The sequence below is a fragment of the Nyctibius grandis genome, chromosome 7, assembly GCF_013368605.1.
Source record: "Nyctibius grandis isolate bNycGra1 chromosome 7, bNycGra1.pri, whole genome shotgun sequence".
Lineage (NCBI taxonomy): Eukaryota > Metazoa > Chordata > Aves > Nyctibiiformes > Nyctibiidae > Nyctibius > Nyctibius grandis.
In genome coordinates, this window is record NC_090664.1 from 41,679,637 (window position 1) to 41,703,235 (window position 23,599).

The following is a 23,599-nucleotide window of genomic DNA, read 5'->3' on the forward strand; positions in this document are numbered from 1 at the left end:
TCTTTAAAAGACCAGAGCAGAAAAAACAAGTTATGGACTGTCAGCAAAAAGAGAGTCACATGTAAAGTTATGAAAGGACTAAAAAAACCCAAGGCGAAACTTGCTGTCTTATTAATCTGCAGTAAGGTGCTGGGAGGCTGCCAAGTTAGTTAATCTGAATACCCAAACAAGTTAATGATGACCTGAGGGAGCAACACCGGATTTACACATCGAAGGAAACACCATGTAGGAAAGTGTTAGGAAACTGCATGTATTTCAGAGCTCTATGCTATTATTTCAAAAGCTCTTTAATTCACCAGATGGAACCATGTAATGAACACAGAGAAGCAGAGCCTCCCTGAGGAACCCTGCTGTGGTCCTCATTCCCATCACAGGATGGGAGTTCACAACAGAAACTTCAAAGTAAAACTAAGACGTACCCCAGTTGTAAGTGCTTTTGGAATACCCTACCATGCACCTTCTAAGGATCAAAATGGCTTATTGTGTTCAGCAAATTCACATGAACTAACCAAGAAATATTTTACTTTTCTTTTTTAAATTATCAGAGTGTAATGGAGACACAAAATCATGACTTGCTCTGAGTTTCCATTCAACCTAGAATTTCCATATTTAAATACCAGACAGCAGAAACCTTAATTCTGTAAAAAAATGAAGGAAAGATACTTGTTTGCTCCTGTCTTTAAAAATGCATATGAAAACATTTTGGTTCAACTGCTGATGCTGTTAAAAAAATTTGTCAGCCTCTCTGAGAGAGTGAAATTATCCACCTTTGGAAAATATTTTCAAACTTAACAGTGGAGAAAAAAAAAAAAGGCATTACTTCTAGTTTCATAAGAAGAGAGATCAGTTTACAACCTACAGATGGGATCAGACTACTTATATAAACATAGGACAGAGAAGTCTACAAATCCACTGACACGTAATTCCTAAAACAACTGTATCATGTATTGCATTTTCCTAAGCATTCTGTTTAAAATAATTCTCTAAAATCATGGTAAAAAGGACAAATATCTTGCCACTTTGCCCCAGTGTCCTGGTTTGGCTCAAACCAGGCCAAATAGTCTTAGAGAACCCAAGGTCACTGCTTACGAGTAAAGAGCCGAAGGGGGTTGTACCTGCAGGGAGTAGTGGACGGGGCAGGTGACCCAGGATTGACTAGCAAGGTATTCCATCCCATACATGTCATTCTCACTTTCTTGTTTATCACTAACCCACTGCCTCCTGGAGGTGGGGCCCAGGAGGGAGGGGCCCTCCTGTCTCCCACTGATTGGTACCAGCTTTGCCAAATCTCCAGTTAAAAGCCTGCAGGTGTGATGGCAGTGGAGCTATTGCATTTTGCCCTCTGCCCGTGCTGGGTGGAGCTTCTGCATTTTGCCCTCTGCCCGTGCTGGGGGGAGCTACTGCCTTTTCCCCTCTGCCTGTACTGGGGGGAGCTACTGCATTTTCCCCTCTGCCTGTACTGGGGGGAGCTACTGCATTTTCCCTTCTGCCTGTGCTGGGGAGAGCTACTACATTTTCCCCTCTGCCTGTGCTGGGGGGAGGTACTGCCTTTTCCCCTCTGCCTGTACTGGGGGGAGCAACTCTGCCTGAGGAGGATTTCCAAGCTCTTGATCTTGGTTTTGTACATATTTGTATATATTTGGTTATTTCTATTATTATTGTTATTATATTCTTTTTCATTATTATAGTTTATTAAAACTGTTTTAACTTTCCAACCCATAAGTCTCTCTCCCTTTTCCCTTTCCCTTTCCCTTGTGGCGGGGGCGGAGGGAGAGGGTTAACAGAGAGCATCTGCCACCTGGTTAATAGCTGGCCCAGCTTTAAACTGTGACAGATTTATTGGTGCCCAACGTGGGGCGGGGCTCGAGAGAAGCTCCAACAGGTTGCTCTGATAAGTTGAATCCTGGCTCTGGTGGGAGGAGACACAGAGAGCTCAGCTGAGAGAATATCAGATTTCTTCCTTTGAGATTTAGGAGGGGTTGGAAAGTTAAAACAGATAGTGAAGATGGTGATGTCATTTTTGAATGCTGTGTTATCTCATCTTTTTATGGAGTTTCTTTCACAATTGAGTATTGCAATGATGCCTTACCTGCTGTGGGCACTGTGTTATTGCTTGCTTCTTATGAATGTTTACATGCAGTTTAGCAGTGGGCACTGGTCGAAATGTATTGTTTTGGTATGGGGTTTGATACTGATTTATGCTGTGATAAACTGGGCAGTTAATATTCCGATCTCTTATCTCTATGACACAATGATGGGCAGCTTTAATCGCGAATCAGTAGCAGCGACTTCATCTGCACGCTCCAGGCGTCCTTTAGCTGATTCTGTTAATGATCACACTTCCAGTTTTACTTCGGGAAATAGCACCTTCTCCTTTTCTGCCAAGCTGATTCCACCAGATTTTGCGAAATTAGGATGGTGCTGTCTAGGTGGCATGTTTTTATTTTTGGTTGTCCTGAATGTGTTTCTGATGTGGGATAAGATTAAATATCAGTGCAGGGACAGTTGTAGGTGTCATGCAGCCACCTCAGATCCTACAGTGTGTACTGCTGCTACAGCCACTAAACCCACTGAAACCTCGGCAGCCTGTACCACAGCTGCTACACCCCCCAAGATGGCCACTGTAGCTACTCAGACTCTCAGCACTCCCACGACAGCCACTGCATCTACTCAGACTCCAGCATCTATCGAATCTCTACCAATTGCTCCTGTAACCAGGAAGAAATACCAAAAGAAATCAGCTCGTGAAGTGAAGGATGATGACTCAGAGCCTTCTAAGGCAGAGCCATCATATGACCCAGGTGAGGGCCCTTCTCAGGCAGAGTTAGGGCCTGACACAGATGGGGGTTTCCTCGATCGTCCTTTTAAAACAGACCCATCACAGAAGAAAGGCCCTTCTAAAGCAGAACTATCACAAGAGGAGGACTCAGACGTAGAGATAACCTACCACTCCTTATCCCTGAAGGACCTGAGAAATATAAGGAAAGACTTCAGCCGTTATGACGGTGAACCTATTATTACCTGGTTGCTCCGATGCTGGGACAATGGGGCAGACAGCATGCAATTGGATGGCAGAGAAGCCAGACAGCTGGGATCCCTGTCCAGAGATGGTGGTATTGATAAGGCGCTCGCAAGAAAGTCAAACACTATCAGTCTCTGGAGGCGACTCTTGTCAGCTGTAAAGAGCAGGTATCCCTATAAAGATGATGTTATGAGCCACCTAAGCAAATGGACCACTATAGAAAAAGGTATTAACTACCTTAGAGAACTGGCTGTGCAAGAGATCATTTATAGACACCCACGGGACATTGTAGATCCTGTAGATCCTGATGAAGTGGAATGCAACCGATCCATGTTCCGGAAGGTTGTGAAGAATGCTCCACCGACATATACCCATACATTGTCAATATTAGTATGGGGAGAAGATGATATGGCACGTTCTACTGTGGGCGAAATGGCTAACTGTATGCGACAGTATGAAGATAGTATTTCTTCCCCACTGCAGGCACGCATCTCGGCTGTGGAAAAACTGACTAAGGAGAACAAGGACTCATTTAAACAACTGTCAGACAAACTGTCCATGATAGAGAATAAACTTGACTCTCTACCTACACAGGCGCGCGTTGCAGCCGTTAAGAGAAAACGTTCTCCTACAGGACCAGCTCAAAGGAAACAGAACACATCACGAGGTATCCTGTGGTTTGCCCTGCGTGGTTATGGGGAGGACATGAACAGATGGCATGGACAACCTACCAGTACCCTACAGGCACGAGTACGTGAGTTGCAAGCTAACAGAAATACCAGAGAGAATTTTTCTAGGAGGATGGCTGCTCCAGTTACCAGTGAGCAGGACCCCAGCCAGGGTAGATGGGCCTCAAATCACTTTTTCCCAAGTGTGAATAGGAGAAATGAAGGTCCAGTCCCTGTGAGCAGCACGAATCCATTTCTTAATTGAGGTGACAAGTGCTGAAGGAGCCCCACCACATAATGAATTACCAGAGGATAAGAAGCAGTATGCCCTGGTCACCGATGGATCCTGCTGTCTTGTAGGAAAGCATCGGAAGTGGAAAGCTGCTGTATGGAGTCCCATACGACGAGTCGCAGAAGCCACAGAAGGACAAGGCGAACTATTTTTAGTTCGGTGGGCTCATGACACTTCAGGTCATCAAGGGAGAGATGCAACATACAGATGGGCTCGTGACCGAGGGGTGGACTTAACCATGGACTCTATTGCACAGGTTATCCATGATTGTGAAACATGCGCCGCAATTAAGCAAGCCAAACGGTTAAAACCTTTGTGGTATTGGGGGCGGTGGTTGAAATATAAATATGGGGAGGCCTGGCAAATTGACTATATCACACTCCCTCAAACCCGCCAGGGTAAACGCTATGTGCTTACCATGGTGGAGGCGACCACCGGATGGTTGGAAACATACTCTGTGCCCCATGCCACTGCCCGGAACACTATTCTGGGCCTCGAAAAGCAAATCTTGTGGCGACATGGCACGCCAGAGAGAATTGAGTCGGACAATGGGACTCATTTCAAAAACAGTCTCATAGACAACTGGGCCAAAGAGCATGGCATTGAATGGGTATATCACATCCCCTATCATGCACCAGCCTCTGGGAAAACTGAACGGTATAATGGGCTGTTAAAAACTACCCTGAAAGCAATGGGGGGTGGAACCTTTAAAAACTGGGATAAGCATCTGGCACAAGCTACCTGGTTAGTTAACACCAGGGGATCTATCAATCGAGCTGGCCCTGCTCAGTCAGACCTTCTACATACAGTAGAAGGAGATAAAGTCCCGGTGGTGCATGAAAGGAATCTATTGGGAAAAACTGTCTGGATTCTTCCTGTAACGGGCAAAGGTAAACCCATTCGTGGGATTGCTTTTGCCCAGGGACCTGGATGTACTTGGTGGGTGATGTTGCAAGATGGTGAAGTCCGATGTGTCCCTGAAGGTGATCTGATTCTGGGTGAGACTACTTAAGTCTGAACTGCATGTTGTTGCTGCATAAGTGTCTTTTAGGTTAAGACAGTGGTGATGCGACCGGAGCTAGCTTCATCAAGTGGCGTCCAGTAACCTCCTCGAGTCTGACATCTTTAACCTGCAACCCGTGGGCACGAACCATGACAAAAGAGAGACTGCTAGCCAGAAAGACTGCTGAGAGACTGCTAACCAGATGCAAACCCACAATCCTGAACCAAATGAACTTGATGGACTTTTTGCATAAAGATGAATCATAGACTAGTGATATGTATATATATATTTGAAAATGAAAAGGTAGTGGTGATCTGAGTATGACATGAATGGTATGGAATAAGGGGTGGAATGTCCTGGTTTGGCTCAAACCAGGCCAAATAGTCTTAGAGAACCCAAGGTCACTGCTTACGAGTAAAGAGCCGAAGGGGGTTGTACCTGCAGGGAGTAGTGGACGGGGCAGGTGACCCAGGATTGACCAGCAAGGTATTCCATCCCATACATGTCATTCTCACTTTCTTGTTTATCACTAACCCACTGCCTCCTGGAGGTGGGGCCCAGGAGGGAGGGGCCCTCCTGTCTCCCACTGATTGGTACCAGCTTTGCCAAATCTCCAGTTAAAAGCCTGCAGGTGTGATGGCAGTGGAGCTATTGCATTTTGCCCTCTGCCCGTGCTGGGTGGAGCTTCTGCATTTTGCCCTCTGCCCGTGCTGGGGGGAGCTACTGCCTTTTCCCCTCTGCCTGTACTGGGGGGAGCTACTGCATTTTCCCTTCTGCCTGTGCTGGGGAGAGCTACTACATTTTCCCCTCTGCCTGTGCTGGGGGGAGGTACTGCCTTTTCCCCTCTGCCTGTACTGGGGGGAGCAACTCTGCCTGAGGAGGATTTCCAAGCTCTTGATCTTGGTTTTGTACATATTTGTATATATTTGGTTATTTCTATTATTATTGTTATTATATTCTTTTTCATTATTATAGTTTATTAAAACTGTTTTAACTTTCCAACCCATAAGTCTCTCTCCCTTTTCCCTTTCCCTTTCCCTTGTGGCGGGGGCGGAGGGAGAGGGTTAACAGAGAGCATCTGCCACCTGGTTAATAGCTGGCCCAGCTTTAAACTGTGACACCCAGAAAAAAAAAATTTCTAATTATCAGAAAATATCTGACATGAACAGAATCACTGTATGCCTTTTTGCTGCTACCTTCAACCACATTCATGCTCCGCTGCATTTTTATTTCATTTTGAAGATACAGTAGAACGGAAGCAGAACTGGATCCAGTACTAATGGCTGATTTATTATGAATCAAGTGCCCCACTACGGCAACCAACCCTTCTGCAGAATCAGGAAATTCAGAATTCAGCTGCAAAAAAGATTTCTACATTGCATTGTGGACAAGCTACTCAATAAAAACAACTGGATTTTCTGTCAACATGATGTTTTTGTTGTAGGACAATCTCAAGTACCCTCAAAAACAAATATACATTTTACACACTGAACAGTCACCCTTAGAAAACAGATGCAAGTATTACTTACTTAAAAGAAGTCTCTACTCTCCCTTTCTTCTTGCTGCTATGCCAAGCATGAAAATACTCCTTGGCTCAACTTTTCTTTAACACATAGGCTTTAAGAGTTGATAGAAGCACCAATGTCCTGGTTTGGCCCAAACCAGGCCAATTAGTCTTAGAGAAACCAAGGTCACTGCTAATTTCCTCACTGCTTACGAGTGAAGAGCTGAAGGGGGGTCACACCTGCAGGGAGAAGCAGACAGGGCAGGTGGCCCAGAATTAACCAACCAGAATTAACCAACGAGGTATTCAATCCCATACACGTCATTCTCACTTTCCTATTTATCACTAACCCACTGCCTCCTGGAGGTGGGGCCCAGGAGGGACGGGCCCTCCTGTCTCCCACTGATTGGTACCAGCTTTGCCAGTTCTCCAGTTAAAAGCCTGCAGGTGTGATGGCAGGGGGAGCTACTGCATTTTCCCCTCTGCCTGTGCTGGGGGGAGCAACTCTGCCTGAGGAGGATTTCCAAGCTCTCAATCTTGGCTTTGTATATATATTTGTATATATTTGATTATTTCTATTATTATTGTTATACTCTTTTTCATTACTATAGTTTATTAAAACTGTTTTAACTTTCCAACCTGTAAGTCTCTCTCCTTTTTCCCTTTCCCTTAGGGCGGGGGGGGGGGAGGGAGAGGGTTAACAGAGAGCATCTGCTACTGGGTTAATAGCTGGCCCAGCTTTAAACCATGACAGATTTATTGGTGCCCAACATGGGGCTCGAGAGAAGCTCCAACAGGTTGCTCTGATAAGTTGAATCCTGGCTCTGATGGGAGGAGACCAGGAGAGCTCAGCTGAGAGAGTATCAGATTTCTTCCTTTGAGATAGTGAAGATGGTGATGTCATTTTTGAATGCTGTATTATCTCGTCTTTTTATAGAGTTTCTTTCACTGTTGAGTATTGCAATGATGCCTTACCTGCCGTGGGCACTGTGTTATTGCTTGCTTCTTATGAATGTTTACATGCAGTTTAGCAGTGGGCACTGGTCAAAATGTATTGTTTTGGTATGGGGTTTGATACTGATTTATGCCGTGATAAACTGGGCAGTTACTATTCCGATCTCTTATCTCTATGACACAATGATGGGCAGCTTTAATCGCGAATCAGTAGCAGCAACTTCATCTGCACGCTCCAGGCGTCCTTTAGCTGATTCTGTTAATGATTACACTTCCAGTTTTACTTCAGGAAATAGTACCTTCTCCTTTTCTGCCAAGCTGATTCCACTAGATTTTGCATGGTGCTGTCTAGGTGGCATGTTTTTATTTTCGGTTGTCCTGAATGTGTTTCTGATGTGGGATAAGGTTAAATATAGGTGCAGGGACAGGTGTAGGTGTTATACAGCCACCTCAGATCCTACAGCATATGCTGCTGCTACAGCCACTAAACCCACTGAAACCTCAGCAGCCTGCATCACAGCTGCTACACCCCCCAAGATGGCCACTGCATCTACTCAGACCCCAGCATCTATTGAATCTGTACCAATTGCTCCTGTAACCAGGAAGAAATACCAAAAGAAATCAGCTTGTGAAGAGAAGAATGATGACTCAGAGCCTTCTAAGGCAGAGCCATCATATGACCCAGGTGAGGGCCCTTCTCAGGCAGAGTTAGGGCCTGACACAGAGGGGGGTTTCCTCGATCGTCCTTTTAAAGCAGACCCATCCCAGAAGAAAGGTCCTTCTAAAGCAGAACTATCACAAGAGGAGGACTCGGATGTAGAGATAACCTACCACTCCTTATCCCTGAAGGACCTGAGAAATATAAGGAAAGACTTCAGCCGTTATGATGGTGAGCCAATTATTACCTGGTTGCTCCGATGCTGGGATAATGGGGCAGACAGCATGCAATTGGATGGCAGAGAAGCCAGACAGCTGGGATCCCTGTCCAGAGATGGTGGTATTGATAAGATGCTTCCAAGAAGGTCAAACAGTATCAGTCTCTGGAGGCGACTCTTGTCAGCTGTAAAGAGCAGGTATCCCTATAAAGATGATGTTATGAGTCACCTAAGCAAATGGACCACTATAGAAAAAGGTATTAACTACCTTAGAGAACTGGCTGTGCAAGAGATCATTTATAGACACCCACGGGACATTGTAGATCCTGTCGATCCTGATGAAGTGGAATGCAACCGATCCATGTTCCGGAAGGTTGTGAAGAATGCTCCACCGATATACACCCATATATTGTCAATATTAGTATGGGGAGAAGATGATATGGCACGTTCTACTGTGGGCGAAATGGCTAACTGTATGCGACAGTATGAAGATAGTATTTCTTCCCCACTGCAGGCACGCATCTCGGCTGTGGAAAAACTGACTAAGGAAAACAAGGACTCATTTAAACAACTGTCAGACAAACTGTCTAGGATCGAGAATAAACTTGACTCTCGACCTACACAGGCGCGCGTTGCAGCTGTTAAGAGAAAACGCCCTCCTACAGGACCAGCTCAAAGGAAACGGAACACATCACGAGGTATCCTGTGGTTTGCCCTGCGTGGTTATGGGGAGGACATGAACAGATGGCATGGACAACCTACCAGTACCCTACAGGCACGAGTACGTGAGTTGCAAGCTAAAAGAAATACCAGAGAGAATTTTCCTAGGAGGATGGCTGCTCCAGTTACCAGTGAGCAGGACCCCAGTCAGGGTAGATGGGCCTCATATCACTTTTTCCCAAGTGTGAATAGGAGAAATGAAGGTCCAGTCCCTGTGAGCAGCACGAATCCATTTCTTAATTAGGGGGGCCCTGCCTCCAGCCAGGTGGAGGAGAGGGACAACCGGATTTATTGGACTGTGTGGATTCGATGGCCTGGCACATTAAAACCACAAAGGTATCGAGCCTTGGTAGACACTGGTGCACAGTGCACCCTAATGCCATCGGATCATAAAGGGGCAGAACCTATCAGTATTTCAGGAGTAACAGGAGGATCTCAAGTGTTATCTATATTGGAGGCCGAAGTGAGCCTAACTAAAACTGAATGGAAAAAGCACCCCATTGTGACTGGCCCAGATGCTCCGTGCATCCTTGGCATAGACTACCTCAAGAGAGGGTATTTTAAGGACCCAAAAGGGTATAGATGGGCCTTTGGTATAGCAGCTGTAGAGACTGAGGACATTAAACAGCTGTCTACCTTGCCTGGCCTCTCAGAAGATCCTTCTGTTGTGGGGTTGCTGAAGGTTGAAGAACAACAGGTGCCAATTGCTACTACCATGGTGCACCGACGACAATATCGCACCAATCGAGACTCCCTGATCCCCATTCATAAACTGATTAGACAATTAGAAAATCAAGGAGTGATTGGCAAGACTCGCTCACCCTTTAATAGTCCTATATGGCCAGTGCAAAAGTCTGATGGAGAATGGAGATTAACGGTGGACTATCGTGGCCTAAATGAAGTTACGCCACCGCTGAGTGCTGCTGTGCCAGACATGCTAGAACTTCAATACGAACTGGAGTCAAAGGCAGCCAAGTGGTACGCCACCCTAGACATAGCTAATGCATTTTTCTCTATTCCTTTGGCACCAAAGTACAGGCCACAGTTTGCTTTTACCTGGAGAGGTATCCAGTACACCTGGAATCGACTGCCCCAGGGGTGGAAACACAGTCCTACTATTTGCCATGAACTGATCCAGACTGCACTAGAAAAGGGTGGAGCTCCAGAACATTTGCAATACATTGATGACATCATTGTGTGGGGTGATACATCAGCAGAAGTTTTTGACAAAGGGGAGAAAATCATCCAAATGCTTCTGAAAGCTGGTTTTGCCATAAAAAGAGGCAAGGTCAATGGACCTGCCCGGGAGATCCAGTTTTTAGGGATCAAATGGCAAGATGGGCGTTGCCAGATCCCGATAGAGGTGATCAACAAAATAACAGCTATGTCCCCACCAACTAACAAAAAGGAAACACAAGCCTTCTTAGGCGTTGTGGGTTTCTGGAGAATGCATATTCCAGATTACAGCCAGATTGTACGCCCTCTTTATCAAGCGACGAGAAAGAAGAATGATTTTCAGTGGGGCCCTGAACAACAACAGGCTTTTGAACAGATTAAACAAGAGATTGTGCATGCAGTAGCCCTTGGACCAGTCCGTACGGGACAAGATGTTAAAAATGTGCTCTACACCGCAGCTGGGGACAATGGTCCTACCTGGAGCCTCCGGCAGAAAGTGCCAGGGGAGACTCGAGGTCGACCCCTAGGATTTTGGAGTTGAGGATACAAGGGTTCTGAGGCCAATTACGCCCCAACTGAAAAAGAGATACTGGCAGCATATGAAGGAGTTAGAGCTGCTTCAGAGGTAATTGGTACTGAAGCACAACTTCTCCTGGCACCTCGATTACCAGTACTAGGCTGGATGTTCAAGGGTAAGGTTCCTACTACTCATCATGCAACTGATGCTACATGGAGTAAATGGATTGCATTAATTACACAGAGGGCTCGAATAGGAAACCCTAATCGCCCAGGAATCTTAGAAGTGATCATGGACTGGCCAGAAGGCAAAGACTTCGGAATGCCACCAGAAAAGGAGATGACACGTGCTGAAGAAGCCCCACCATATAATGAACTACCAGAGGATGAGAAGCAGTATGCCCTGTTCACCGATGGATCCTGCTGTCTTGTAGGAAAGCATCGGAAGTGGAAAGCTGCTGTATGGAGTCCTATACGACGAATCACAGAAGGACAAGGTGAATCAAGTCAATTCGCAGAGGTAAAAGCCATCCAGCTGGCTCTAGACATTGCTGAACGAGAAAAGTGGCCAAGGCTGTATGTTTATACTGACTCATGGATGGTGGCAAATGCCTTGTGGGGGTGGTTAAAGCAGTGGAAGCGAAGCAACTGGCAGCGCAAAGGTAAACCTATTTGGGCTGCTAAATTGTGGCAAGATATTGCTACTCAGCTGGAGAAACTAGTCGTGAAGGTACGTCATGTAGATGCTCACGTACCTAAAAGTCGGGCAACTGAGGAACATCGAAACAACCAACAAGCGGATCAAGCTGCTAAAGTGTTCCAAATAGATTTGGACTGGGAACATAAAGGTGAACTATTTTTAGCTCGGTGGGCTCATGACACTTCAGGTCATCAAGGAAGAGATGCAACATACAGATGGGCTCATGACCGAGGGGTGGACTTAACCATGGACTCTATTGCACAGGTTATCCATGATTGTGAGACATGTGCCGCAATTAAGCAAGCCAAACGGTTAAAACCTTTGTGGTATGGGGGACGGTGGTTGAAATATAAATATGGGGAGGCCTGGCAAATTGACTATATCACACTCCCTCAAACCTGCCAGGGTAAACGTTATGTGCTTACCATGGTGGAGGCGACCACCGGATGGCTGGAAACATACTCTGTGCCCCATGCCACTGCCCGGAACACTATTCTGGGCCTCGAAAAGCAAATCTTGTGGCGACACGGCACTCCAGAGAGAATTGAGTCGGACAATGGGACTCATTTCAAAAACAGTCTCATAGACAACTGGGCCAAAGAGCATGGCATCGAATGGGTATATCACATCCCCTATCATGCACCAGCATCTGGGAAAATTGAACGGTATAATGGGCTGTTAAAAACTACCCTGAAAGCAATGGGGGGTGGAACCTTTAAAAACTGGGATAAGCATTTGGCACAAGCTACCTGGCTAGTTAACACCAGGGGATCTATCAATCGAGCTGGCCCTGCTCAGTCAGACCTTCTACATACAGTAGAAGGAAATAAAGTCCCTGTGGTGCATGAAAGGAATCTATTGGGGAAAAACTGTTTGGGTTCTTTCTGCAAGGGGCAAAGATAAACCCATTCGTGGGATTGCTTTTGCTCAGGGACCTGGATGTACTTGGTGGGTGATGTTGCAACATGGTGAAGTCCGATGTGTCCCTGAAGGTGATCTGATTCTGGGTGAGAATACTTAATTCTGAACTGTATGTTGTTGCTGCATAATACTAAGTGTTCATAAGTGTCTTTCAGGTTAAGACAGTGGTGATGAGACCGGAGGTAGCTGAAAGTGGCGTCCAGTAACCTCCTCGAGACTGACATTTTGAACCTGCAACCCGTGGGCATGAACCGTGACAAAACTCATACCATGTCTCCTGCCCTGAGAGACTGCTAGCCAGATGGAAACCCACAATCCTGAACTAAATGAACTTGATGAACTTTTTGCATAAAGATGAATCATAAACTAGTGATATGTGTATATATATTTGAAAATGAAAAGGTAGTGGTGATCTGAGTATGATGTGAATGGTATGGAATAAGGGGTGGAATGTCCTGATTTGGCCCAAACCAGGCCAATTAGTCTTAGAGAAACCAAGGTCACTGCTAATTTCCTCACTGCTTACAAGTGAAGAGCTGAAGGGGGGTCACACCTGCAGGGAGAAGCAGACAGGGCAGGTGGCCCAGAATTAACCAACGAGGTATTCAATCCCATACATGTCATTCTCACTTTCCTATTTATCACTAACCCACTGCCTCCTGGAGGTGGGGCCCAGGAGGGACGGGCCCTCCTGTCTCCCACTGATTGGTACCAGCTTTGCCAGTTCTCCAGTTAAAAGCCTGCAGGTGTGATGGCAGGGGGAGCTACTGCATTTTCCCCTCTGCCAGTGCTGGGGGGAGCAACTCTGCCTGAGGAGGATTTCCAAGCTCTCAATCTTGGTTTTGTGTATATTTGTATATATTTGATTATTTCTATTATTCTTATTATACTCTTTTTCATTACTATAGTTTATTAAAACTGTTTTAACTTTCCAACCTGTAAGTCTCTCTCCCTTTTCCCTTTCCCTTAGGGTGGCGGGGGGGAGAGGGTTAACAGAGAGCATCTGCCACCAGGTTAATAGCTGGCCCAGCTTTAAACCGTGACAACCAAAAAAACATTCTGCTGGGATCTTAAAAAGGTACACCTCACCCAATGGTTCCACCAGATTTCTCCATGCTTCCTAAACGTTTTCATCTATGTAGTTGTATTTGGTTGTGTAGAGAGACTCAGTTGTCATTCAGGACAAATTCATTTGTCACAAAACAGTGGTGGTATAATTGGCCCTCCAGAAGTGAAAATTTCTTATAACAGTAATTAAAATATTGTTTTAGTAAGTGTAAAACACCCACATTGTCTATTTAGGCAGCACTCCCTAGCCACTATCAAGTCTGAACTGCAACTAATGAAATGACAATTACTAGTCCCCTCTGAGAACTCGCCTGTCCCAATCCCCAGCAAAGGGTACATATGGCAGGAAGGCTGATCAAAACCTTGTCACCAGCTTGCATGCTCTACAGCCGCCTCTTCAGTCCCACCAGGACAAACTGGAACCTGGAGATAACAGACTTGTCCATTCTATGTCAACTGGCTGATCTCAATCATTCTTATATTTTAATGGAATACTTTATAGAAAAGGAGGTTAAGAGAAGTAAAACACCTGGGGAAGTACCTGACTTCTAGTTTAATATAAAATTATAGATATTTAAAACTTATTTTTGGTCACTTATTTTAGGCTTCTATCAATCCAGAATGTATCTACAATGCCACCACTACTCTGTCTCTGTTTTGCTGTTTATAATCTACCTGTGAATAACATGCACACAGCCTGAAAGTTAGCTTTGTGTCCTCAACATGAAAGCCAGCCATTGACAATTTAAAACTGATGACCCAAGCCCACTAACCCACATTTTTCCATGCTAGCAAAGGCCTGACACCACCTTCCTGCTCTTCAGTCAACTTCACAGAAGGGGATAAAAACAATAATTAAGAAAAACCCCAAAACCTTAAATACCTAGCCAGAGTAAAGGTCCACGTAGTACAGAATCCTATCTTCAGGAGAGCCAGGACAGAATATCTAATAATTAAACACTGAAGATAACACAAGTAAAAGGTATTTCCTCCCCCAGCGACCAGCGGCACAGCATCTGTTTGAGTCAGACTGACTCTGGACTATCACCAGTAATAGCGATAGATTTGTAAAGTTCCTTGTTGAGCAGATTTCTTTTTGTTTTGATTCCTCACAGTATCTTGTGAAAATAAGTTCTATAACTTATGCCAGGTGTAAAGCTCTTTTTTGCATTGTGTTTGGTACCACAAATTCTCAAAATAGTGAATAATTTCCTATTAATTTCCTCCCACTATTTATAATTATCTTTCATATATTCCTTCAAGCACCTCTTTTCCAAACAAAAATTAGTTTAGTTACTTTTTTAAAATGGGGAAGCCATTTCACATTTCTGATGTTCCCTGTTACCTCTCTTTTCATTACACTGGCTAAATATCCCAGGAGATTTAGAATTCAACACCTGTCACATCATATGACTTGCACTGGGTGATGGAACAGGGACACATGCTCCATTTCTGATTACAAGATGCTGTATCTCTTTCATCTTTCTCGATTAGGGAAAAAGAAAACCCACAGCCTCACCACCCTACTTCAGAGTTATCCTCCTGGTCTCTTAATTCTTTTAAGACAAGCTATTTCTTGTCACCCAAACAGCAGAAGTCGGCCTTTCCTTCATAGTGCAATTCAAAAATATGCTTTCATAGTAATATATGTTAAAAGAAAACTGTGTTTGTAAAGCCTAACACATATGCATGTACATTTTTCTATGCTTATCCCAGACAAAAGTCAAACAAAACCACTTACAGCAGGATGGGAGATGGCATAACGGCGCCAAGCGCAGTAACTCCAAACTGCACGTGAAAGTAATCACAATCAGAAAAACTGGAATGTGAATAACATCATACAGGTTGTCACAATCAGTCAGCAGCTATGAAATAAACATGTAATAAAATAATATTTTGATATTATGTTTAAGCATAGATGTATAAGTCTGTTTTCCCTGGCACGTCCATTGAATATGGCAAAGAAAATATGAGATCCCCACCTGCAGCTTGTGAACACTCTAGAATGCAACAACCAAGATTATTTACTACAAAAAGCTATCTTTCCAGAGGACTTTTTACTCATGGCATAACAAGGAAATTGTTATTTTGAAACAAATTAAGTTTTGACACACATAATATCTAACTAACTCAAAACCATAGAGCTACCATTTGATACTTTCTATAAGACATTTCTGCCAGAGATTTTCCTGTTTTAGGAAAGAAGATGTTAGTAAGTTCACACATTAAACCACAACTCTCCCTCACATAATAAAGTCCTTCAAATTCAACACCTCCTTAAGCTAGTCATAATGAGTTACACACTACAATCACTTCTTAATTCATCTAGAAATAAACACAATATTGATGAAAGTGCCAAGAAACACGTTTAAGACAGCAAATATATAATGGAAAAGAGAAAAATGACAGAAAGTATTCAGAATGCTCATTAAAATGAAAAATGCCTTCTGCGATTACTCAATAGGAGCTGAATACAACTATTCACCAGAATTAGCAAATTAAGTTTGGCTTCTTTTCTCTGAGTTCTATTAATACACAGACATCATGATGCAAAAGCAGCCTGCACTTGTATCCATTTTTATTTTGTTTTAAACTGGAATGTCTCGTCTTTGCAAATATATTTACAGAGGCACAGAAGTATGACTACTTCTGTCTTCCTCTAGACACATATTCTTTCATCTGTCTTACACACTTACCTATGTTAAATTTGTAACCAATTCCTACATAAATTGGTAGAAGTTTATGCACACTAAAAAGAATTAAGAACCAGCTGTTTATATAACCGTTAGAAAACAAATCAGAAAATTCCTGGTTTTGGTTCTTGTTTTGTTTCTTGGACCTTATATAATCATAATTTCTAGTACAATCATACCTTCACATATTTTCTGCATAGCTGATCTACTTGACTATTTGAAAAGAGCAATTTAATTTAGGTTCAGGAATTGTATTGCTAAAGTAATTACGTTTTATGTAAGAAAACATTCAGATTCTTAATCCCTTAGCATCTGTAACTAACACCACAGCCTGTGACTTCAGATCCCTTGACTATGAAAGATTTGGGTTGGACACATTCTAAAAGCATTGTGCATTTGGTCAACAGTTTCAAGACAGCTCCTTTGGATTTTACTTGTGATTAAGATCTAATTCCAGGAAAACAAATTACATGATGCCCACCTTTGAAAAGGTAGAAGAGTTTTAACTGGAACTACAAAATTAAGGTACATACCCTAAAAAATACAGTGCAACGTTATTTGCAATCCAAAATACCTGTGTGCTCCAAGTACTTAGAATGCAACATCCAGCTATATGACATGATTTTGGGACTGCCGTATGAAACAGATTCTTTGGAAAGATGCAGATATCTTCCCTCAGCACTCCACTGCAGAAGACAAGACCACCATTAAGCTGGAGTCAAGCTTGCCTTTTGGTTTAAGAACAGGAACTGCCTTGCCTTCATCAAGGTCTTTTTACATGTAGAAAAGGAAAAAAAAAATAGGAAGGACTATCAGAAGAAATGCATTCATTTTACTTATATCTCAGGAACATCTGCGTCAGGGCAGCATGAGAGAAAGCTTTAAGACATTCACATGAAGATTTAAGGGCTGATTGGAAGTGGACCCCTACATATCAAACATATTGCTGGTGAGTTAAGGACAGGCAGGATAGGAGTAGACAACGAAAGGACTTCGAAGGGAGGTCTGGTATCCTGTATATAACTCAGTAAGAAAGAGGAATTCTGCAGAAGAAAAGAAAAAGAAGAATGACATGGTACAAGCAACAGCCTTGTAAAATCTTTGCAGCAGAACTGTGTTGCAGAGAGAAGCCACGTCTAGTGGCTATGTATTACAAGAAGATAGACGAATGCTGCAGTGATCGACAAGTGATTATGCGATCCAAAATATTTTCAGTGTTTAAATCCATAAGAATATACCTTATAGCTATTACTACAGGATCTAAAATGACTAAGACTTAAATACAGCCTTGACATGATGCTGAATTTGGAAAACATTTTCCTGTTTATTAGCTCAAGTGAGAGACAGAATAATGGCATCATTCACAGAAAATCAAGAAAGGACACAAGAGGAATTTTAGAAATGGTGATGAAATTATGGAATGAATTGTATTATTCAAGAAAGAAAGTAATGTGCTTTTTAAAATTACAAGTTAAGAGTTTCCAATAATGTACTTGAAAACTAATAGTAATAAAGTAATAATACTAATAAACCATTTTGCAGTGCAATTTAACAATAACACAATTTTTTAAAAAGTTCACAATACATGTTCAGACATTGCAAGCAATGAAAAATTTACTTTATGTTTTTGTAATTGATATAATCACAGTTTTAGCTAGTGACTGTATGTCAGAAGAATTAATCTTAAGCAAGACGGCAATGTAGAAAAACCAGTCTTGAACTAATTATTTCACAATCTGCATCCAAAACACATATAAGAAGGTGGAAGCGCTAGTGTTGATCCAGGAAAATAAGGCACATATAATTCAGCCTTTCTAAATTAAACTTATTTTTGTGCACAAAATTATTCTTAATAATTTATAATTGTAATAATAATTATTAATGCTATTTTTTAGCTTTTCATTGAACTCAACAACATGGTTTATAAAAAACAAGACTTTTTACTTCCCTCAGATCAAACTAGAATTCATTACCTTCTTATTTTTACTGTACCCCAACAGATCAACTAATAATACACTTTTATTTTGTATTGTCTCTAGTGAGTGAGCAACTGAAAAAATAGGAAGAGGAAGCCCTTCCATTAACATAATCTTAAAATAGTATCTGTCTGGAATGATCCATTTCAATTTTCAAAAAAATCCTAGTGCTGTGTTACTTTCAAGTAATGATTTATTGGGGAGGATGCCTGTGTAGCTTCTAAGTTAGGACTGACATTTGAACAAGACACAACCATGCACAAGTAAATCAAACTGAAGTAAGCCTAGTTTTTGATGAAGACAAGAAGGGTATTTCTATTATCACATAAAATTTGGGAGAGACAGGTTTCTTCTACTCCATTGATTCCAGTGAAAGCAATGCACATTCACAAAAACTTCTAAAACAATGTTCTTCAACTAAAATCACAAGTTCTCCTGCTCCTTTTCTGATTGTTTCAAGTGATTTTCATTATGGTTATTAAGAGATGAAAGTACTGAACTGTCATATTAAGGAACACAACCAGCTCTCCCGCATTATTTCAGTTGTCACCAGACAACTTCCTCCACAATTAATCTATTGGACAACCTGCCTCGTTAATCCTGTTTCTCAGTGCAAGGTAGGCACTGCCCAACTTCTTTATGACTCCTTTGGATCTCTTGGTCCTTTACAACCAGCTACTCTGCCTTTTCCATCCAAGGAGCTGCATACTGTTCATTCTGAGCAGCAATACAGAGGATTCCTTTCCCCAGTCATCTCCTTGCCTACATCCTAATAAGGGTACTATCACCTCCTTCACCCTACACTTCTTTCTTCCCATTACAAACAGAACAGTACTCAGATCATTATGGTCCTTTATCATAGAATTGCTTTGGTTGGAAAGGACCTTTAAGATCGAGTCCAACCATTAACCCAGCACTACCAAGTCCACCACTAAACAATATCCCTAAGCACCACATCTACTCATCTTTTAAATACCTCCAGGGATGGTGACTCCACCACTTCCTTGAGCAGCCTGTTCCACTCTTCAGAGAAATTCAGCTACAGAGTCCAGAACAGATTTTTTTTTTTCCCCCCAGATATTCTTCAGTCTTAAAGGAAACACGTTATTTTGAAACAATATTCTGAAAAGACAGCTATGGTGTTAGAAAAACAATTATGCATCTGTAACATTACCCCACATTGCCCATAGTGGTAACATTCAAAGAACAGATCTTCATTGCTTTTAGTAGTTTCAATACTGTCCAAAAGCAGTACTGAACTCAGCAAACTCAGTAATGCTCACTGGTTGAAGCCGCAAGAAATCTTTGTTTTACCTTTCTACGGCAGAGTACCAGATCATTGGCTATATAATGTAAGCCTCAGCTTAATGTTCATACTTACGGCTGCTATTCTTCAGCTGTCAAACTGAACAGGAATACCAATAAGCTACACAACTCTCTTAAAGCTGATTTAAATGCAAATGAGAATCAGCCAACACACAGAGGCATTGCAAGCTTCCAGAAAAACCACTTATCTCCCAGAAAAAAAAAGTGATGTTCCAACATGTTTCAAGTTATTACTTAAAAGAGTTTGAACTGAATATCAGCAGACACCAGCTCATGAAAGAAGATTTTAGGAAAAAGGCATGTGCTAACATTATAATATTGCTTTCTGACTTCTAAAGGAAACTGAAGTAGAATACCTCCACTTGAAATATTTAATTAGGCAGGAAATCTAAATCTCATATCCAATTTTCTTTCACCAAAACCTCTTTATCCTCAACATCACAGTAACTTCATTTATTCTTAACATTAACAGGTGCTGTTTGAATTCAGTGCCAAAGAGAGGATAGGACATAAGCATAATATTACATTTGGAAACACGAGTGAAATTTGGCAGAAGCTAACGTGTCGAGGTATCTAAGACACTGCACATGTGCTCCTTGCAGTGAACTGTGCCAACTATGAAAACTAAACCACTTTAAGGTAAGATGTCTTGCAGATCAGATGTATGGTCTGCACTTACTTCATATTCCAGACAATACAGGGCACAAAAACCAAGCCCACAATGGCCCTCCATGCACACATATTTTCCGCCTGCTTTACAGCCAACCCCAAAAGGGTGCAATCATACCAGTGGTTCAACGTATTTTTCATTACTGCTACTTCATAGCACCCAGGAATTGTATATCTAAAGAAGTCATTCACGCACAAACACAACCATTGCCAATTCACTGAGGAAAGTTTTTCACAATTTTTTTCATTTTCAAGGTAAGTAACTCATTAAGAGCCAAAGTTGGCTAAATTTCCTTCTTTTACTACTTTGCCCAGTTGGAAGCACAACTTTTGAAGGTTATCACACAGGGAGCAAGCAACATGGAAACACAAGCAGCAACTTTATTTTTGAATGCTTTGGAAGTTTAACAGCCAGTAAGTTTCCCAACTAGTTTATCCCCTTCTAAGATCTCCCATTTTCTGTAATCTTGCCTTCTTTATCAGAAGAGAGAAGGAATTTTTTGCACAAGTGTTATGTCACCACTTAGGAACAAAAATGAAAAAAAAATTCTTTGTCAGTAGATTCATAGTTGGGTCTCCCAGTATAGCCTGCACATAAAGAAAACACCTTTATTTATTTTAAATCAAAACAACTATAAATTCCCTTGTTTTCCTGTATCAGGATTCAAAATCACAATGTTGGTCTTAGGAAAAAACAAAAACAAAAAAAAACATATGAGTAGCAGAATTTTCTTTCCTGGAAAGGAAAGGGAAGAATAGAATCCATGTTCCAAGAGAACACCTAACTCATCAGCCTGCAGGGTACTTTGCACAGAACTGCCCCATCCTTCCTGATGGAGTTGACCATAATGTAGCCAGAAATTGAAGCTGATGGATGCAAGACAGTAGGCAAGAAGCCTGAATCTGCAGTCTGGTGGTTAGGTCACTCACCTAAGCACGAACAACTGGGTTACGGCACTCTTGTAAGAAGAGAAAAATGTGGGCTTGAGCTCCCTCAGGTTGCAAAGGCCCTAGAATCAAGGCCTTCTACTTCTTGGACAAATGAGCTAATTAACTGCTAGTCTACTACATAAGAGAGAGGTGTCAAAAGCATCTTCCTAAGAAAAAACTACAGAGAGCAGTATGGAATTTATTTTCTGATTAATATAAGGTTTAAATGAATGTCTAAGGTATAACCTGGCTTCCTACTGACCAGCTTCACTGCACCAGTGCTCCACATTATGGATTTTAAATTCTAGCCAGGAAATCAGAATCTCATCAGCATATGGTCCTTAGGTGCCTGCTTCCTTACTTTCTTAGCGAGGAGCCTAATCTTTATGAGCTGCAGTGCTGAACATCAGAAATCTTAAGTTCTTTTTTAAACCTGGGATATAAAACCTTCCACTGCCTTTTAAACAGTGTTAAGTGTTTGTTTTATTTTTTCCAACACACCAGCCTTTACGATTTTAAATGAGGAGAAAGTAGGTCAGGTCTTCCTACTGAAGCTTTTTCAGACTCTTTTTTAAAAAATTTTGTAGTTAAACTCTGCAAAATACATCTGCCTTTTACATCTTTCATTAATATCTTAAGAATATACATCTTTGAAGAGTACTTTGATTTAATCAAGAGCCTTGGAAGTAGCAAGTATCTATAAATATTAGTCAGAAAAATATTTAAACATAATTTCAGTTTTTGATTCCTATGTAATAGGTCTGACTTATCTTTGATCACAGATTTTTGCAGTAACTCATTAAAAATGCACAAAGAATTTGTCTGTGCACAGATCAGCCACAGAATACTGATCTGAATATTTAACAGCCTGAGGAAAAAAACAAAAAACACAAAGTGGAACCCACGCACTTCAAGCAACCAAACATCTGCCTGCCTTTCAACACCACTTTCACAGGACTGTCTGCATTCCTAAATTAGAGGCCACGAGTCCCTACTGTTTGAACAATCTCGCCACTCTAATATAATGTTCAGAGTTTAAAACACAAAATTTTCTATCTTTTTGTTTCTGTTGGTGCACTACAATAACAAGGAAGCTACTATTCACTTCTTTTATCAGCAATAGTACAAAGAATAAGACACACCCTTCTAAGGGAACTGGAAAAACCTGCTATGTGAAAGCTGAAAAGTCCCTCAGTACCCGTACCTTTATTTTGCTCCACATTTCGACAACAGAACTGAAGGAAAACTGCAAGGACTTGGCCTTAGCCTAGAAAAAGTAAAGCTGAGCAGAAACGCAATGGCTGTGTAGAAACACACTGAGATATATAAAATAAGAAAAAACTATTTAAAATAAAACGACAATCTTGGCACAAGAACTGGTTATTACCAACTAATGATGAATAAATTTACTTTTAACATTACAAGCAGCTTCCTCAAGTTTAGGGCAATTCAGCATTGGAACAGGCTTCTCATTAAAGTAGTGAGGGGAAAAGGCCCAGCTGCTTTTAAGACAGCACTCCATATGTCTGTGACTGTATGACATAAAGCCTACAAGACCAAGAAAATAAACTTGATGAATAGGGAGGTCCTTTCCTGTCCCATGTTCCTAAGAGAACAATAACTGTCAAGCAAATAACATCATTCTGATACAACTCAGATATAGCCATCTGTCATGCAATACCCAAGAATAATTATACCACAGAAAGCAAAAACAGATATTAATATCACAGCAGGACAAACTTTGCCAAGAATAAACTTCAAAGAGTATCTTTTCATAAAATGTCTTGGACCTGTAACCTCACTTCTCATAATTGCATGCTAAAAATTTGCTCCCTCTGCAAACAAGAGCTGCGGAAAGCACACCTCTCATGCAGTACTCGCTCCCAGATCTGAAAGAGCTCAACTTATTTGGTCTCCATGCAACTAGGCAGTCCTATCATCTGCACCCCTACCATTCTGCACACATGCAGCAGACCATCTTACCTGAAACAACATTACATGTAACGTGCTCAAAAGCTCTTTATTTGCTACAGTCATTACTACGTTCAACTCAGGCAGGATGGCTCAAAACTGGCTGTCAACTGCTTTGCTATTGAAAGGTTCAAATCGCCACTTTTGCCCACTATCATTAGCCAGGAAAACAGCAGCAACCATGATGGTCTAAGACAATTGGTAAGACATGATTAGTCCACAGAAATAACATAGTCTATTAGACTAAGCTTTAGAGTTTGAAAGAGCAGACAGTCTTTCAGGCACACCAGCCTTTCAACTTGCTTGACATCTAAAGACATATGTAATGAAGTACATAAGTTGGTCTAAAAGAATATTACCTCCTAGTCTTTCAGGCTAGGAGACTGTTTTACCCTACGAGGTACAGGCCTGGCTACAGGGGATCTTTCTGTCTTTGTTTTATTATGGCAATGCATCTGAAATTGAAGACAAGCTGCAATATATTTTTGGCCAATAGACTCCATCTGCTTATTCGCAAAGTCCCTGATCACATCATGCATTCATCCTGTTGTTCGCCTTCTAAAGGCTCATACTGAAATGCAACAACTGAGTGAATCGTAGAAGAGGGGAAAGTAT

General features: G+C 42.0%; 1 protein-coding gene across 5 annotated transcripts in view; it reads right to left on the reverse strand.

The window, feature by feature from the left end:
- The window catches only part of MPP7 (MAGUK p55 scaffold protein 7), a 173,782-nt gene that overhangs the window by 136,919 nt on the left and 13,264 nt on the right, over positions 1-23,599 (reverse strand). For 2 of the 5 annotated variants that reach the window (XM_068405479.1, XM_068405481.1), the window contains 2 exons: positions 15,161-15,238; positions 6,515-6,729 (listed from right to left, as the gene is read on the reverse strand). The exons of 2 other annotated variants lie outside the window; for them this stretch is intronic. The gene's annotated coding sequence lies outside the window, so the exon portion shown is untranslated. The remainder of the gene's footprint in view (positions 1-6,514; positions 6,730-15,160; positions 15,239-23,599) is intronic. One more of the 5 variants, XM_068405482.1, reaches the window with a different exon arrangement.